Source organism: Amblyraja radiata, chromosome 6 (genome assembly GCF_010909765.2).
Source record: "Amblyraja radiata isolate CabotCenter1 chromosome 6, sAmbRad1.1.pri, whole genome shotgun sequence".
Taxonomy (NCBI): Eukaryota; Metazoa; Chordata; class Chondrichthyes; order Rajiformes; family Rajidae; genus Amblyraja; species Amblyraja radiata.
The window spans coordinates 8,446,341-8,463,233 of record NC_045961.1 but is presented as its reverse complement, the minus strand read 5'-3'; the positions used below and the strand labels follow the sequence as shown (position 1 = coordinate 8,463,233).

The 16,893-nt window shown below is 51.5% G+C and overlaps 1 protein-coding gene across 1 annotated transcript in view; it reads right to left on the bottom strand.

Annotated features, from left to right (window-relative positions):
• The window catches only part of numa1 (nuclear mitotic apparatus protein 1), a 98,766-nt gene extending 82,659 nt beyond the window's left edge, over positions 1-16,107 (bottom strand). The window contains exons 1-2 of the mRNA XM_033023398.1: positions 16,103-16,107; positions 15,690-15,695 (exon numbers count right to left, since the gene is read on the bottom strand). The gene's annotated coding sequence lies outside the window, so the exon portion shown is untranslated. The remainder of the gene's footprint in view (positions 1-15,689; positions 15,696-16,102) is intronic.
• Positions 16,108-16,893: the final 786 nt, after the last annotated feature.

The window sequence follows — 16,893 nt, the reverse complement described above, 5'->3', positions numbered from 1 at the left end:
GGATGATCAGCCATGATCACATTGAATGGTGGAGCTGGCTTGAGGGGCCGAATGGCCTATTCCTGCATCTATTGTCTATTGTCCATTGTCTATTGAATAGATCGGGTAGATGCACAGAGTTTTGAACCTCCTTACACCTAAAACACAGTAAATCAGGCATCATTCTAGTGGACTTCCTCTACACCCTCTCCAAAGCATAGTCCCCTCTCGAAAGCACACACAGAGTGCTGGAGTAACTCAGCGGGTCAGGCAGCATCTGTGGAGAACATGGATAGGTGACGTTTCGGATCGGGACTATTCTTCAGACTGATTTATAACAAATTTATGACGTTTCGGATCGGGACTATTCTTCAGACTGATTTATAACGAAAGCTCAGCGGGTGCAGCAGCATCTATGGAGCGAAGGAAATAGGCAACGTTTCGGGACGAAACCCTTCGGGTTTCGGCCCGAAACGGTGCCTATTTCCTTGGGGTTTCGTCCCGAAACGTTGCCTGTTTCCTTCGCTCCATAGATGCTGCTGCACCCGCTGAGTTTCTCCAGCAATTTTGTCTACCGAGAGAAATTGAGGCTTTGGTCAGGAAAAAGGAGCGATGGTTTCGTTTATTGTCATGGGGCACCGAGGTACAGTGAAAAGCTTTTTGTTGCGTGCTAACCAGTCAGCGGTAGAGTTGCTGCCTTACTGTCCAATTCTACACGGCCATCGTAGAGTCTGTCCTCACCTTCTCCATCATGGTCTGGTTTGGCTCAGCCACCAAGCACGACACCCGGAGGCTGCAGCGAATCGTCCGATCAGCTGCAACCTTCCCTCCATTGATGAACTGTACACTGCAAGGGCCAGGAAGCGAGCGGGCAAGATCATCTCTGACCCCTCTCACCCTGGCCACAAACTCTTTGAATCACTTCCCTCTGGAAGGCGACTCCGGACTGTCAAAGCTGCCACAGCCGGACATAAAAACTTACTTACAGTGCTTGCAGCGCCAGAGACCCGGGTTCGATCCCGACTATGGGTGCTGTCTGTACAGAGTTTGTACGTTCTCCCCGTGGGTTTTCTCCAAGATCTCCTGTTTCCTCCCACACTCCAAAGACGTGTATGCTTGTAGGTTACTTGGCTTGGTGAATGTAAAAATTGTCCCTAGTGGGTGTAGGATAGTGTTAGTGTGCGGGGATCGCTGGGTGGTGCGGACTCCGTGGGCTGAAGGGTCCATTTCCGCGCTGTATCTCTAAACTATACTAAACATACTAAGGGAATAACGTTTAGTGCAAGGTAAAGCCAGTGAAGTCCGATCAAGGATAGTCCGAGGGTCGCCAATGAGGTAGATCGTAGTTCAGGACCGCTCTCTGGTTGTGGTAGCATGGTTCAGTTGCCTGATAACAGCTGGGACAGGTATAGGCAGATGGGACGAGGAGTTGGGCCGAAGGGCCTGATTTTGTGCTCTAATAGAGACACAAGGAACTGCAGATGCTGGAACCTTATGCAAACAAAAAGTGCTGGAGGAACTCAGTGGACCAGGCAGCGTCTGTGGAGGGAAATGGACAGACGGCGTTTCATCCAGAAGGGTTCCAACTCTCCACAGATGCTGCCTGACCCACTGAGTTCCTCCAGCAGTTTTATTATCACGTGTACCGAGGTACAGTGAAAAGTGTTGCGTGCTAACCAGTCAGCGGAAGGACAATACATGATTATAATTCAATTGTCCGTGGTGTACAGCCACAGGATGAAGGAAAAAACATTTAGTGTAAGGTGGCGTAGCGGGTAGAGTTGCTGCCTCACAGCGCCAGAGACCCGGGTTCGATCCTGACTACGGGCGCTGTCTGTACGGAGTTTGTACATTCTCTCCCCGTGACCCGCGTGGGTTTTCTCCGGGCGCTCCAGTTTCCTCCCACACTCCAAAGACGTGCAGGTTTGTAGGTTAATTGGCTTGGTTAAGGTTGTAAATTGCCCCTAGCGTGTGTGTGTGTAGGATAGTGTTAGTGTGCGGTGCAGACTCGGTGGGCCGAAGGGCCTGTTTCCGTGCTGTATCTCTAAGGTAAATCAAACTAAATAAAGTCCAGTAAAATTTAATTAAAGATAATCTGAGGTAGATAGTAGTTCAGGACCACTCTCTGGTTGTGGTAGGATGGTTCAGTTGCCTGATCACAGCCGGGAAGAAACTGTCCCTGAATCTGGAGGTGTGTGTTCGTTTTCACACTTCTGTACCTCTTGCCCGATGGGAGAGGGGGGAAGAGGGAGTGACCGGGGGTGAGACTGGTCCTTGATGATGCTGCTGGCTTTGCAGATGCTGCCTGGCCCGCTGAGTTCCTCCAGCACTTTGTGCTTCCCCTCCCCATCAAGATTCCAGCACATGCACAACTGTTCCTGAGGCCGGGCAGCTGAGCTGGCACGGGCAACGATGGGCCAAATGGCCTACTTCTCCCGGCTGGATGGTTGTAGATGTAATAATATTCCCTCAGCACTTGGATGAGCACTGGGATGATGGCAGTTATTCAGAGAAAGAGCTAATGGAATTAAGGGGGACACACATGTTACTGAGACGCTAATTGAATTTCCTTGTCATTTTTTTTGCTCCACACTTATATCCGAGGATTTGTGGAGCCGCTGTATATTTTACTCTAATCGCCTGCCCTCTAACCCCCAGCCCGTCACTCTTGGTTTAGCACGTATCCCTGGCACATTTTGCTGCCTATCTATTTAATTCCCCCGTGGCAAGTTGCAAGGGAAGAGGGGTGAGGAGAATGGAGGGAATTAGCATGCTAATGCTATTTACACAAACTCACATCAGTCGCGCTGGCTGGCTGGCTGGCTGCTGAGAGAGAACGGTGCGGCAGAGACCACAAGGCTGAGACACCGACCCCTTTCCACTTGCACCCCCCCACCCCCCCTCTCAAAGCCACCCATCCATATGGAGAGGAGCCCTTCTTTTTTAAACCGTTCAAGTTGACATTAGTTTAGAGATAGTTAGAGGCCTTTGGGCCCAGAAAGTTCAGCGATCCCCGCACACTAACACCAGCCCTACGCTCACTCGGGACAATTTTACATTTAAACCGAGCCACTTAACCTGCAAACCTGTACGAAGAAACATAGCAAATAGGTGCAGCAGTAGGCCATTCGGCCCTTCGAGCCAGCACTTTAATTCAATACGATCATGGCTGATCATCCAAAATCAGTACCCCGTTCCTGCTTTCTCTCCCTATCTTATTGAAACATAAAAAATTATGAAGAGGGGATCTTATTGAAACATATAAGATTATTAAGGGCTTGGACACGCTAGAGGCAGGAAACATGTTCCCGATGTTGGGGGAGTCCAGAACCAGGGGCCACAGTTTAAGAATAAGGGGTAAGCCATTTAGAACAGAGATGAGGAAACACTTTTTCTCACAGAGAGTGGTGAGTCTGTGGAATTCTCTGCCTCAGAGGGCGGTGGAGGCAGGTTCTCTGGCTGCTTTCATGAGAGAGCTAGATAGGGCTCTTAAAGATAGCGGAGTCAGGGGATATGGGGAGAAGGCAGGAGCAATAGACATTAGACAATAGGTGCAGGTGTAGGCCATTCGGCCCTTCGAGCCAGCACCGCCATTCAATGTGATCATGGCTGATCATCCCCAATCAGTAACCCGTTCCTGCTTTCTCCACACAACCCCAGACTCCGCTATTTTTAAGAGCCCTATCTAGCTCTCTCTTGAAAGCATCCAGAGAACCCGCCTCCACCGCCCTCTGAGGCAGAGAATTCCACAGACTCACAACTCTCTGTGAGAAAAAGTGTTTCCTCGTCTCCGTTCTAAATGGCTTACCCCTTATTCTTAAACTGTGGCCCCTGGTTCTGGACTCCCCCAACATCGGGAACATGTTTCCTGCCTCTAGCGTGTCCAAACCCTTAATAATCTTATATGTTTCAACGAGGTACTGTTATGAACGGGGTACTGATTGTGGATGATCAGCCATGATCACATTGAATGGAGGTGCTAGCTCGAAGGGCCGAATGGCCTACTCCTGCAACCCACGCAGGTCACGGGGAGAACGGACAAACTCCAGTTGTCAGATGAAAAACCCACCATGCAAGACAGGTGACCAAAGTGTGGCCAGTTATACAGGTTCTACACCGTGCCTTGTAGTCACAGTGGGAGCAGGCCCTTCGGCCCATCCTGTACATGTTAACCTAACAACCATCAGGCTGTTACAACCTCCAAATAAACCGTACAACCTCCAAATAAGTTCAGAATCACATTGACATGGTTTAGTTTAGTTTAGAGACACAGCGCGGAAACAGGCCCTTCGGCTCATCGGGTCCGCGCCGACCAGCGATCTGATCCTGGTCTGTGTGGAGTTTGCACGTTCTGCTCCAAGAATTTATAAATTAGCGAGTACACTTGGGCCGAATGGCCTAATTCTGCTCCTATAACTTATGAACACGAATCAGAGAGCGGAGTAGACTTGATGGGCCAAATGGCCAAATTCTTCATCTAGAACTTGTGTATTTGGTGAGCCAGGATATTGAGGGGAAAAAACAGGCACGTTGCTATGAGTCTGTGCATCTCCAAGTATAATTCAGGCCAAAAAAAAACCACATCCTAAATTAACGAGCAGTTTATTATCTTAGACACATAATTTATACATCTCTCTCTCTGTCTGTCTGTGGGTACCAGTGTCACAGGCTCTGTACAAACTGGCAGCTTTCGCCATCAATGTCCAGCTTCAGATCCAAATTCCAGGTCTGGTCACCTGTGGGAAATCGTCCCGGTACAAACGGATTCTGGTTCGCGATACCTGCGGTGAGAGGGGGCTTCGACGTGGCTACTAGTTAGGCAGGAGACAGCAGCGATGATGGGGAGGACACACAAGGTGCTGGAGTAACTCAGCGGGTCAGGCAGCATCTGTGGAGAACGTGGATAGGTGGCGTTTCACAGAGTGCTGGAGTAACTCAGCGGGTCAGGCAGCATCTGTGGGGAACATGGATAGGTGACGTTTCACAGAGTGCTGGAGTAACTCAGCGGGTCAGGCAGCATCTGTGGAGAACATGGATAGGTGACGTTTCACAGAGTGCTGGAGTAACTCAGCGGGTCAGGCAGCATCTGTGGAGAACATGGATAGGTGACGTTTCACAGAGTGCTGGAGTAACTCAGCGGGTCAGGCAGCATCTCTGGAGAACGTGGATAGGTGACGTTTCGGGACGGGACCCTTCTTCGGACTCCAGTTTTTTGGCAAAGCAGCGCATGCAGTTCCTTGCGTCTACGAAGAGCAGATTTGTGTTGAGTGACTGAACAATTTACCAAGGGAGATGGGACTGGTGGGGAAGGGGGGTGGGATTGGGAGATGGAGGTGGGCTGCAGAACTGGAGGGAGGGGTGGGTGGCTGGATGGATGGAAGGGGAGATTGAGGGGGGTGAATTAGGGAGAGGATGGGGTGCAGAGACGGGGGGGGGGGGGGTGCAAGATGTAAGGGTACATTGGTGGATTTTAAAAGGGTAAGGGGAAGGGGTGAGGTGGAGAGGTGGTGGGCGTGGGGGCAGGATAATGGGGGAAATTGTAGGTGGATTTGGGACAGGGTGGACTTTCAGGGATTTATGGCGGGATTGGTTGGGGAAGGGGTGGGGTTAGGAGGGAGGGGGAAATTGAGGTGGAGGTAGGAGGGAGGGTGGGTGAGAGATGGAGGGTGGTGGAAGGAAGGGGAAACGGGGGTGGGAGGGGATTGAGGAGGGGGTGTGGTTCAGGAGCTGGAGGGGGGGGGGCGGGATGGATTGGCGAAGGGGCGGGGGATGGAAGGGGAAACTGGGGGGTGTGTTAGGGTGAGGGCCAAGTGAGATACGGGTGGGGTATGGAATGAAAAGTGACGTGGGGGGGGGTGGATGGATGGATGGATTATGGAGGGGTAGGAGTGGGGGTTGGGGGAAGGGATGGAAAAATGGGGCTTGATTGGGGAGGGGGAGGGGGTCAGTGTTGGAGGGAGGGGTGACTGGGAGAGGGTGTGATGTGTCAGGTCCCTTTCACTGTAGGTCAAGTGTCTAGTACAATGACCCCCCCCCCCAGTGGTCAAGTGTCCAGTACACTGACCCCCCCCCCTGGCCGTGCTAGGGGCGGTGGAAGACCCCGCTGGTTTTGATGGGGGGCTGGATGTCCAGCCGCCGACACTTGCTGTCCTTGTCCACGATCTCCAGCCGGAGTTTGGGGGCTTTGGGGTGGGTCCCGACCGTGCCCCTGCCCAACCCCGCCCCCGCGCCGGGACCCTCCAGGGCGATGCGGAGGATGCACCCGTGAGGCAGCAGCTCTTGTTCGTATGCGGCCGCCAGCTGGTTGACCACTCGCCTCTCCACCTGTGAGGGGGGTGGGGAGGGGGGGGACACAGAGGAGGGGGGGGGGGAACAACAATACAGTGAACCCCCTGGTACAACACACACACCCCGCCCCACCTGCAGCGGGAGGATCAGAGGGGAGGGGGGGGGGGGGGACACAGCGATACAGTGAACCCCCGGGTACACCACACACACCCCTCTCCCTCTGGGGGGGGGAAGAAATGGGGGGAGAGGGGGTTACAGCGATACTAAACCCGCTTGCACTACACACACCCTGCTTCACCTGTGGGGGGCGGGGGGGGGGATGGAGGGGAGCGAGTGGGCCCGTGATACAGTGACTGTATGCGTGCGTGTGTGTGTGTATGTGCATGTGTGCGTGTGTATGTGCATGTGTGTGTGCGTGCGCATGTGTGTGTGTATGTGCATGTGTGTGTGCATGTGTGTGTATGTGCATGTGTGTGTATGTGCATGTGTGTGTGCATGTGTGTGTGTATGTGCATGTGTGTGTGCATGTGTGTGTGTATGTGCATGTGTGTGTATGTGCATGTGTGTGTGTGCGCATGTGTGTGTGCATGTGTGTGTGTGTGTATGTGCATGTGTGTGTATGCATGTGTGTGTGTGTGCATGTGTGTGTATGTGCTTGTGTGTGTGTGCATGTGTGCATGTGTGTGTATGTGCTTGTGTGTGTGTGCATGTGTGTGTGTGTGTGCATGTGTGTGTATGTGCTTGTGTGTGTGTGCATGTGTGTGTATGTGCTTGTGTGTGTGTGCATGTGTGTGTATGTGCTTGTGTGTGTGTGCATGTGTCTGTGTGTATGTGCTTGTGTGTGTGTGCATGTGTGTGCGCGTTTGTGTGCATGTGTGGAGTTTGCACGTTCTCCCTGTGACCATGTGGGTTTCATATCATGAGATCATAAGTGATAGGAGCAGAATTAGGCCATTCGGCCCATCAACTCTACTCCGCCATTCAAACATGGCTGATCCATCTCTCCCTCCTAACCCCATTCTCCTGCCTTCTCCCCATAACCCCTGACACCCGTACTGATCATCGTTTCCTTTGGTTACCTCCGGGTGCTCCGGTTTGGTTAGTACAGGTACTATAACAACATGTAGAGATACTGTACGTGGGCAGCAAAGGTTCAGAGGAACAAGGACCAAATGCAGGCAAATGGGATGATGCATCTTGGGTCAGCACGGACTTATGGGCCGAAGGGCCTGTTTCCAGGCTGTATCTGTAAAACTAACCATCTACAGTCTGGACTAAACCTCTACCTGCACGGCTGGTGTGGTGCGGTGGCACTGAGCCAGTGCCTTACAGCTCCAGCAAGAGTGACACAGTGCCAGCGACCCGGGTTCCATCCTGACCTCGGGTGCTGTCGGTGTGGAGTTTCCACGTTCTCCCTGTGACTGCGTGGGTTCGGCCGAGGGCCTGTTTCTGTGCTATGAATGTGACTAACAAAGGCTCTTCTTACGAGGCGAGGATGACAAGAAGGGCCGAATGGACTCTAGTGGTGCTCTACCATTCGTTGACCCCTGTTGTGTAGATGGGGTATGTGGTCCTTAGTGTAGATAGGGTATTTTGCTCCAAGTCTTGCCCCTAGTGTAGATGGGGTACATTGCCCCTAGTGTAGATGGAGTAAAGTGGGTCAGCATGGGCAGGTTGGGCCGAAGGGCTCAGACTTTATTATCCTTGCCTACCTCGGCCTGGATTGTTGGCCCGTTATGATTACACGGTGGGCGCAGCAGTAGAGTTGCTGCCTTACAGCGCTTGCAGCGCCGGTAACCCGGGTTCGATCCCGACTACGGGCGCTGTCTGTACGGAGTTTGCACATTCTCCCCGTGACCCGCGTGGGTTTTTCTCAGAGATCTCCGGTTTCCTCCCACACCCCGAAGACGTACAGGTTTGTAGGTTAATTGGCTTGGTAAATGTAAATGTAAAAATTGTCCCTAGTGTGTGTGTGTGTAGGATGGTGTTGGTGTGCGGGGATCGCTGGTCGGCGCGGACCCGGTGGACCCTGTTTCGGCGCGGTTTCTCCAAACTAAACTTGTGTCTCTGGTTCCCTGGCTGAATGGAGCTGCCTTATTACTCACAATGATGTACGGCGGGTGGATATTTAATCTGCTTTTATTTACCGAAGCGGTGATTTATTGTCAGCGCTGCCCCGTGCTGGCCCGCAGGTCCCCAGACTCACCTCGTGTTTGATGGATCTTGCCCCGTAGTGAAGATTGTACCCTTCTGCCAACACATCCATCACTGGCCGGTCCCACTGCAGGGTGATGTCGTGTCGTTGCTTAGCCTGAGGGGAGGGGAGGGGAGGGGAGGGAGATGTGCAAGATGTGACAATGTTAGTCTTTGCCTTTAGTTTATCGTCACGTGTACCGAGGTACAGCGTACAGCTCTTTTGTTGCGCGCTAACCAGCCCGCGGAAAGACAATACGTGATTACAATCCACAGTGTACAGATACACGATAAAGGGAATAACGTGATTAACATTTAGTGCAAGATAAAGCCAATAAAGACAATAGACAATAGGTGCAGGAGTAGGCCATTCAGCCCTTCGAGCCAGCACCGCCATTCAATGTGATCATCCACAATCAGTACCCCGTTCCTGCCTTCTCCCCATATCCCCTGACTCCGCTATCTTTAAGAGCTCTCTCTTGAAAGTATCCAGAGAACCGGCCTCCACCGCCCTCAGAGGCAGAGAATTCCACAGATTCACATCTCTGTCATATGCTGAGAGAATGGAGCAGCTGGGCTTGTACACTCTGGAATTTAGAAGGATGAGAGGGCATCTTATTGAAACATATAAGATTATTAAGGGTTAGGACACGCTAGAGGCAGGAAACGTGTTCCCGATGTTGGGGGAGTCCAGAACCGGGGGCCACCGTTCAAGTATAAGGGGTAAGCCATTTAGAACAGAGACAAGGAAACACTTTTTCACACAGAGAGTTGTGAGTATGTGGAATTCTCTGCCTCAGAGGGTGGTGGAGGCCGGTTCTCTGGATACTTTCAAGAGAGAGCTCTTAAAGATAGCGGAGTCAGGGGATATGGGGAGAAGGCAGGAACGGGGTACTGATTGGGGATGATAGACTGATTGGGGATGGGCCGAATGGCCTAATTACACTCCCAGAACTTATGAACTATCCCCCCCCCCCCTATCTCGCAGTAAACGACTGAAGTGGATAATCAGCTCCTTGGTCTTGGAGGTGTTTAGTGACAAGTTGTTACGTGCGTACCATTGACTTGGCCTCCACAGCCCTCTGTGGCAATGAGTTCCACAGATTAACTACGCTCTGACTAAAGAAGTTCCTCCTCACAAAAAGCTGGAGTAACTCAGCAGGACAGGCAGCATCCCTGGAGAGAAGGAATGGGCGACGTTTCAGGTTTGTAGGTTAATTGGCTTTGGTAAAAACTGTAAATTGTCCCTAGTGTGTGTAGGATAGTGCTAGTGTACGGGGTGATCGCTGCAGGGGGCGGACTCGGAGGGCCGAAGGGCCTGTTTCCGCGCTGTGTATTTCCCTCTAAACTCTCTGAATTAAACTCTGCCTCCACAGATGCTGCCTGACCCGCTGAGTTCCTCCAGCACGTTGTTTCGATGGAGCAACTGGACTGGGCCAGAGTTGTGAAGAAGGGTCCCGACCCTAAACCTGCTACTGGAGGCCCCGCAGAAGCCTGGGGCTCGATTAGATCGGGCGCCGCTCCAAGAGGCCGAGCGTGTGGACCGGACGCGGCCTGCAGCGGCACGGAGTCGCTCGCTCAAAAAGGCAGCCAGCTTCGTCAGAGACCCACGCCACCCTGGCCACGCTCTTATCTCGCTGCTACCATCGGGAAGAAGGTACAGGAGCCTGAAAACTACAACGTCCAGGTTCAGGAACAGCATCTTCCCAATAACCATAGGACTATTGAATGCTACAAACTCCAACTAAACTCCAAATTAAGAACTGCCTTGATTGCCCTTGGGACTTTGGACCTTGCTTTCGATTTTGCACTAGATTTGTTATTTAATTTATTGAACGTATTTTTGTTGTTTCTGATGGTATCTACAGACTACATATTGTGTTTACAGACCTGTTGTACTGCTGCAAGTACAAATGTCATTGTTCCGTTTCGGGACATATGACAATAAAACACTCATGACTCTTGTCTGAAGAAGGGTCTCGACCGGAAACGTCACCTATTCCTTCGCTCCATAGATGCTGCCTCACCCGCTGAGTTTCTCCAGCATTTTAGTCTACCGGCACTCTTGACTCGTGCCGTGCGCTAACGTGCCTCCTACCTACGATGCCTTTTATAACTCCTGAAGTATATTTGGGGCACCACGGTGGCGAAGCGGTAGAGTTGCTGCCTCACAGCGCCAGGGTTCGATCCTGACTACGGGTGCTGCCTGTACGGAGTTTGCACGTTCTCCCCCGTAACCTGCGTGGGTTTTCCCTCCCTCAATTGGCTTCGGTAAAAATTGTAAATTGTCCCTAGTGTGTGGGGGATAATAGGGGAGGGGGTGGTCGCTGGTCGCCGCGGACTCGGTAGTCCGAAGGGCCTGTGTCCGTGCTGTATCTCCAAACTAAACAAAGAGTAAGACAAGTCTGTCTGACCATCAGTCTGAACAAGGGTCTCGACCCAAAACAGACGAGGATTGGAGGGTTTTCTGGAATGTCGGATGTTGCGGGGAAAACTGATAGAAGTGCATCAAATTGCTCGAGGCAGAGATAGGGTAGAGAAATTCACAAGTAATAGGAGTAGTATTAGGCCATTAGGCCCATTGAGTCCACTCCGCCATTCAATCATTGCTGATCTCTGCCTCCTGATCACATTTTCCCCATAACCCTTGACACCCGTTCTAATCAAGAATTTGTCTATCTCTGCCTTAAAAAATATCCATGGACTTGGCCTGCACAGCCCTCAGTGGCAATGAGTTCCACAGATTCATTAACCTCTGACTAAAAAAGTTCCTCCTCACAAAAGTAACTCAGCGGGACAGGCAGCATCTCTGGAGAGAAGGAATGGGTGACTTTTCGGGTCGAGACCCAAAAAGCTGGAGTAACTCAGTGGGACAGGCAGCATCCCTGGAGAGAAGGAATGGGTGACATAGAAAATAGGTGCAGGAGTAGGTCATTCGGCCCTTCGAGCCTGCACCTCCATTCGATATGATCACGGCTGATCATCCAACTCAGTATCCCATCCCTGCCTTCTCTCCATACCCTCTGATCCCTTCAGCCACAAGGGCCACATCTAACTCCCTCTTAAATATAGCCAATTAATTGGCCTCAAATACCTTCTGTGGCAGAGAATTCCACAGATTCACCACTCTCTGTGTAAAAAATGTTTTTCTCATCTCGGTCCTAAAAGACTTCCCCCTTATCCTTAAACTGTGACCCCCTAGTTCTGGAGTTCTGATCAGCCATGATCACATTGAATGGTCACCCATTCCTTCTCTCCAGAGATGCTGCCTGCCCCACTGAGTTACTGCAGCTTTTTGTGTTGATGTATGATGAGCCAAATGGCCTGTGATAAGCTCACGTTGGTTGATTCTACAAGGAATGAGGTGATTGTAATGAGATATTAAACCAACAGTCTAGCATTTCTTCCTTACCTTCTTAGCCCAAAAGATGAGCTCCTTGTTGACCAGCTGGATCAACTCCGAATGGCAGAAGGGAAGAAAATACACAATTTCATTGATGCGTCCCAGAAATTCGTCCCGTCGGAAGTGGCCCTGGGGGTAGGAAAGGTCAGCTTTGTGTCAGAGTTCATCCCTTTACTGTTCAAGAGTTCAAACGTCAGAAGGGCAGAGTTAGGCCATTCGGCCCATCAGGTCTACTCCGCCATTCAATCAGAATAAGGGGTACGCCATTTAGAACGGAGATGAGGAACCACTTTTCCACACAGAGAGTTGTGAGTCTGTGGAATTCTCTGCCTCAGAGGGCGGTGGAGGCCAGTTCTCTGGATGCTTTCAAGAGAGAGCTTAGTAGGGCTCTTGGGACGACAGATGGCACAATGGGCTAAGCGTTCGGCTGGCAACCGGAAGGTAGCCGGTTCGAATCCCGCTTGGAGTGCATACTGTCGTTGTGTCCTTGGGCAAGACACTTCACCCACCTTTGCCTGTGTGTGAATGTGTGTGAGTGACTGGTGGTGGTCGGAGGGGCCGTAGGCGCAGATTGGCAGCCACGCTTCCGTCAGCCTGCCCCAGGGCAGCTGTGGCTACAGAAGTAGCTTACCACCACCGAGTGTGACTGAGGAGTGAATGAATAATGCGATGTAAAGCGCCTTGAGTATTAGAAAGGCGCTATATAAATCCCATCCATTATTATTATTATTATTAAAGATAGCGGAGTCATGGGATAAGGGGAGAAGGCAGGAACGGGGTACTGAGTGTGGATGATCAGCCATGATCATATTGAATGGCGGTTCTGGCTTGAAGGGCCGAATGGACCTACCTATTGGCTATCATGGTTTATCCATCTCCCCCCCCCCCCCCCTCAATCCCATTCTCCTGCCTTCTCCCCACAACCCGACACCCATACTGATCATGAATCTGTCAACCTCTGCCTTAAAAATATCCACTGACTTGGCCTCCACAGCCTTCTGTGGCAAAGAATTCCACAGATTCACTGACTAAAGAAATGCCTCCTCATCTCCTTCCCAAAGGAACGTCCTTTAGTTCTGAGACTATGGCCTCGTAATTCATAGGAGCAGAATTACTCCATCGGCCCATCAAGTTTGCTCAAGAATTTCTTTACTCAGAGGGTGGTGGATCTGTGGAATTAATTGTCACAGATGGCGGTGGTGGCCAAGTCAGTGGGTATTTTTGAGGCGGAGATTGACAGATTCTTGATTGTATAACATTAGTACCTCCACCAATGTAAAGCACTTTAGCCAACGAGAGTTGTTTTTTAAATGTGCTCTAGAAATAAAAGTGACTTGACTTGACTTGATTAGTGCGGGTGTCAGGGGTTATGGGGAGAAGGTAGGAGAATGGGGTTCAGAGGGAAAGATAGATCAGCCTCGATTGGTGGGCCGAGTGGCATAATTCTGCTCCCGTGACATGAATTTCACCCATGAGTATAGAAGTAGAGACAGGGAACTGCAGATGACGAGGGCACAAAGTGCTGGAGTAATTCACCTTCTGGACGGGCCGAATTCCCTAATTCTGCTCCTAGAACATATGAATTTATGGAGGACGGAGTAAAGCAAGGGGGTGGAAGCTGAGAGGTGATCTGTGGCTTAGGGTGTGTAGATTAACCCTTATTAATTCATGCCATTTATAGTCTCCACTACACATATAACGCATGCCACCCATTACATGGTATTACAGTACTACACGGACGAGGACCGCCTGCTGACGAAAGCCATGCTGAGTTGGGTGAGCATGGCTGTGCAGTTTGAATGCTCTGTATTTCTGAATGTAATAAAGACCTGTGTTTCACCATGTATGTTGTAGTGGGTCATGTACAAACAGGGTGGGAGTGGGTTCTCTCCTGGCTGACCGCGCGGGTCCAAGCGGAGCGTGGTGGAGCGAGCACTGCCTTACCTTCAGGATGGGTCTGATCACCAGCTCCTTGAACTGCCTGGAGATGGTCACCTTCTCAGTCAGCACCTCGTCATCTGCAGTGAAGCAGGGGAGAAGAACATGAGGTGTGTAGGAAGGAACTGCAGATGCTGGTTTAAACCGAAGATGGACGCAAGAAGCTGGAGTAACTCAGCGGGACGGGCAGCATCTCTTCTCGAAGATAAGGCCCAAAAAGCTGGAGTCACTCAGCGGGGCAGGCAGCATCTCTGGAGAGAAGGAATGAGTGATGTTTCTGGTCGGGACCCTTCTTCTGAACCTCCAGCGTTCCAGAGAAAATATTCCAAGCCTGTCCATCATCTCCCTGTGTCTACGATGAGCAGGTTAACCGATTAAATTCACCACGAGCAAGTCGCGGCTCTGCCCACTATCTCTGCAGGTCTTTAGACTTTAGAGCGTTTTAGATGATTACTAGACTAAGTGGGACCCATTGGGTCCCAATCACACGGGAGGCCTGGTCCTCCAACGTAACCCGTTCCCCCACGCAATAGTCCACCATTCACCCGTTCCCCCACGCAATAGTCCACCATTCACCCGTTCCCCCACGCAATAGTCCACCACTCACCCGTTCCCCCACGCAATAGTCCACCACTCACCCGTTCCCCCACGCAATAGTCCACCACTCACCCGTTCCCCCACGCAATAGTCCACCACTCACCCGTTCCCCCACGCAATAGTCCACCATTCACCCGTTCCCCCACGCAATAGTCCACCACTCACCCGTTCCCCCACGCAATAGTCCACCACTCACCCGTTCCCCCACGCAATATTCCACCACTCACCCAATCCCCCAACGCAACCCATTCCCCCAACGCAATATTCACAAGATCAGAGTATTAATTATGTATAGAAGCCCGAGTGGAAACTGGCTCTTTGGCCCACTGAGTCTGTGTCGACTAGTGATCACCCCGATTGTAATCATGTATTGTCTTTCCTCGGGTTGGTGGGCATGCAACAAAAGCTTTTCACTGTACCTCGGTACAGGTGATGATAAACTAAACTGAACTGCACCCCTTACACTAAAAGACCTGTCCCACTGTACGGGTTCATTCAAGAGCTCCCCCGAGTTTAAAAAAAAAAATCAAACTCGTGGTAAGCACGTAGATTGAACGTAGCGGGTACGTCGGAGCTCGGGGACGTCTCTTAGCGGCTCGTAACGCTAACGGCAGGTACTCGGGAAATGCGGTAAGCTCGGGAAGACTCGTGAAGATTTTTCAACATGTTGAAAAATGTCCACGAGAGCCCCGAGTACCTACGAGCGGCCATTACCGTAATTCACTGAGTTCGAATCAGGGGAAACTCGGGAGAACTCTGAGAATTATCTCGTACAGTGGGACAGGGCTTTAACACTATCCCACACGCTGGGGACAATTTACAACTTTAGATAAGCCAATTAATAGACAATAGACAATAGGTGCAGGAGTAGGCCACTCGGCCCCTCAAGCCAGCACCGCCATTCGATGTGATCATGGCTGATCATCCACAATCAGTAATCTACAAACCTGCACGTCTTTGGAGTGCGGGAGGAAACCGGAGATCTCGGAGAAAACCCGCGCGGGTCACGGGGAGAACGTGCAAACTCCGTACAGACAGCGCCCGTAGTCAGGATCGAACCCGGGTCTCTGGCGCTGCGTGGCAGAAACTTTGGCGGCACGGTGGCGCAGCGGTAGAGTTGCTGACTTACAGTACCAGAGACCCGGGTTCGATCCCGACCACGGGCACTGCCTGTACGGAGTTTGTACGTTCTCCCCGCGACCTGCGTGGGTTTTCTCTGAGATCTCCGGTTTCCTCCCGCACTCCAAAGACGTGCAGGTTCGTTGGCAAATTGGCTTGGTTCTTCCTCTTAGGCCCCCTGCGGTCGTGGCTGACCATGGGTGTCTCCAGGGTGCTATTCCCTATATGGAGGACGCCTGTGCGTGACTTTGTTTAACGTGGGGAGACTGGTGCACAGACAGCCACCCCACGGTCCTTGACAGGTCTGGGTCAGGATCCAGTGGCATGGAGTCCAAGACGACCGGAGACCCTTTTCTGCTGCAGCCTTCATCCGCCTTTCAGCCGTTGTGACGCTCCACTAAGGTCAGCCATCGTCCTCCGCCTGTTCCACCGTTGAGGTCTTGGTTGGATCGCTCTTTGTCAGAGACCTCCCCCTCGACCTTACCGCCATGGGTGGCCCCTACCAGGAGCGTAGCTCCAGATGACATCGCTCTCAGGATCCCAGGTCCACACGAGCTTCTCCACCACGACAAGGTGACAATCCACGGAGACGGCTTGGTATGAATGTAATAATTGTCCCTAGTGTTTGCCGTGATATTTGACTCAGCATTGAAATTTGACAAACAAGTCAATGCCGTGGTAAAAGCTAACTTCTTTCAGCTACGGACGATAGCTAAAATAAAACAATTCCTCCAGTTTGACGACCTGGAAAAGATCATCCACACATTCATCTCCTCCCGTCCCGATTACTGCAACTCCCTCTACACAGGCATCAGCCAATCTTCCCTGTCCCGCCTGCAACTGGTCCAAAACGCCGCAGCGAGACTCCTGATGGGCACCCGAAAAAGGGACCCCATCACCCCGATCCTGGCCTCTCTCCACTGGCTCCCTGTGCGGTTCCGAATACATTTCAAGATCCTCCTTTATGTCTACAAAGCTCTTAACGGGCTTGCCCCCACCTACATCAAAAGTCTGCTTACCCACCACACCACCTCCAGGTCCCTCAGATCGGCCGACTTGGGGTTACTGAACATCCCACGGTCTAGGCATAAGCTCAGGGGCGACCGGGCCTTTGCGGTTGCAGCTCCTAGACTGTGGAACAGCATCCCCCTTCCCATCAGAACTGCCCCCTCCATCGACTCCTTTAAGTCGAGACTTAAAACTCATCTCTACTCACAAGCCTTTCTTGACGTCCTCTGAGGGAGGGCTACATGTATGTATTTATGTATGTACTTAATCTATGAACCACTGTATGTATAACATTAGTACCTCCACCAATGTAAAGCACTTTGGTCAACGAGAGTAGTTTTTTAAATGTGCTATTGAAATAAAAGTGA